General features: G+C 40.5%; 1 pseudogene; it reads right to left on the bottom strand.

The window, feature by feature from the left end:
• LOC102250066 overlaps nt 1–1,085 on the bottom strand; it is a 23,273-nt pseudogene extending 22,188 nt beyond the window's left edge.
• Nucleotides 1,086–2,401: the final 1,316 nt, after the last annotated feature.

Raw genomic sequence — 2,401 nt, 5'->3', positions numbered from 1 at the left:
TTTGTCTCTGCATTTTGGCTGCTTCCCTGTGTTGATAGAGTGGCTTTGTGTGCTAGGTATCTTATAGGGCCCAGTGGCTCAGCCTCCCCAATTACCTGAGGTGGACACTCTTGGTGCACCCCTTTGTGGGCTTTGTGCACAGTCTTGTTGTAGTTAAGCCTTGATTGTTGTAGGTATCACTGGGAGGAATTGACCTCCAGGCCAATTGGCTGTGAGGATCAGCTATGTCTTCAGTGGGAGAACTTCTGTGCTGGAGACACCCCTCCGGGGCAAGACTTGCTTCAGTGGGGCTTTGGTGCTCACTGAGTCTGCTCCCAGATTGTGTCCCTTATGGATCTGAGGAGTTGTAATCTGAATGGTCCCACTCTGACCACTGGGTACACTGGCTCTTGGATCTCTAAGGAGGTGCTAATTTAGCCGCTGCCTGAGGCTACCCAGCAGGAGCTACGAAGAGATCCGCAGATTCCTCTTCTTTGTTTGGGGTTTGGAGGTGCCCAGATGAGGCCCAGCTGTGAAGCAATGCAAGCTGCTGTGGGGCCTTGGGCCTTCTTTTGGATGTCCTGGGTCTCTCTGACCCAGTTGCAGATTGTTAGGTAATTTAAGATTGCAAAGAGCCAGGCTATTCATATGCAAAAGCCTCTGCACACAGCTTGGGTGGAGCAGGGTCTCAGGAAATCAACAGGGCAGGGCAAACAGCTATGGTTGATCCTCAGTCCTGCCCTAAGAGGCCCTGGGTCTCAGTGTCCAGTGTTAATCGCTGCAAGCACCTCTGAGAGAAAGCTGTCCTGGAGTTCCGCCTGATACCAGACAGTCCAGTTTCTCCCCATATTAGTCTGGGTCCCCAGAGACTCCCCCAGAACTGGAGTTCAGAGCAGCCGGGAGCTTGTGACTCCCTCAGATTGAAAAAGACAACCGTGTCCTCAGTTGCCAGCCCTTTCTGTGTGCGCCTCCGTACCTCTGCACTTTACTTCTGCACCTTCCTGTCGTTCTGGATGATGTACGTTTTGACCTTTAGCTGGTGTGTTTCCTGGTAATTCCAAAAGCTTGAAAATGACAATTTGGATACATGTTAAAACAATATGCATTTTCATAAGCTGTAATGTAATTCTTTGGAAATGACAAAAACACATTGACCTTTTTTTTAATTAAAAAAAACCCCCAACTTTTTAATTTGAAAACCATGGATCCCAGGTAAGATAACCTTCCCGAAGAAGTTTTACATGAACAACAATAATAAAATTCAGTCATATTTTATATTTTGGAGGTTTTTTTTAGTGGAAAAACAATGCCTTTATTCTTGTAAACTTATCTTGAATTAAACCACTTTGTTGAATTCTCTTATTTGTTTTAAATGGTCTGTCTCTACATTCTGCCAAAGTGACATTTTTTATGAGACTCACATGACATTTGTCTCCCACTTGCTTTCTTTGTTGCATTGACCATGTTATATTTTTTGCTAGAGAGTTGTCGGCGATTGGGCAATGCTATTTGTTTTTCATATTACTAAATTTTCTCTATTACATAGAATGCTTGCTCTAATTCTAGCAATTGGCATATTACATTGGTAGAATTTCATAATGTCAATCATTATTTGTACTGTAACCTGATTTTTTAAACATATGCCATCAGAGTCAATTATCCAATGTTCCATTAGGGATTTCACATTTACATTTTTAACTGAATTTTATCTTATATCTCATTTCCCAGTTGTGGGAACAGTTACACTGTCATCAACAAAAATAAAAAGCTGAACATAATTTATGATTTATATAAGAATTAATTATTATTTAAACTTTGTCAGAACTCGGGAGTAAAAACATCTAACCTTGGGGCACTGGGGAGGGAAAATTCGTTTTTAGTTACCATTTAAAACTACTTAATTCAGTTTGCTCTTTCACATTTTCTTTTTTTTGGTGCCATTTTCTTATTTTATAATCTAGAAACATTATTTATTTTTTCTGGGCATTCAAATATATTAGTGAGTTGTTCAGCACAATGCCCTTTTATTATTTTTTTGAAATTTCTGTTGCTTAGTAAGTCATTTCTTTTATCCTATATTTGTATTTGCATCTTCTCTTCTATTTTTAAAATTGGGTTTCCAGAATCTATTTTACTAATTTCTTTAAATGTTTGGTGTATCAATTTGGTCAAATTTTAATGTATTACTTTTGTTCCATTCTTTATTATTTTCTTTTTTGCTTTTAAAACTGTTAGGCTCGCTGAAGGAGGAATACATGAGGCCAAAGTGGTGAGGGATTATGAATTTATTAGGTCATCTGAATACCGATGGCGCCAGCACCCAGGGACCGGGAGTCAGAGATTTGACAGGAGTCTAGGCGGGCTTTTTCTGGGCGGAGAATTCTTTGGGTGGGTCTGAATCCTCAGAAGGTCCCCAGGGGAA

This window comes from Myotis brandtii, unplaced genomic scaffold (assembly GCF_000412655.1).
Source record: "Myotis brandtii unplaced genomic scaffold, ASM41265v1 scaffold577, whole genome shotgun sequence".
Taxonomy (NCBI): Eukaryota; Metazoa; Chordata; class Mammalia; order Chiroptera; family Vespertilionidae; genus Myotis; species Myotis brandtii.
Note: the sequence above shows the minus strand (reverse complement) of the source record. Positions and strands in the feature narration are given on the sequence as shown.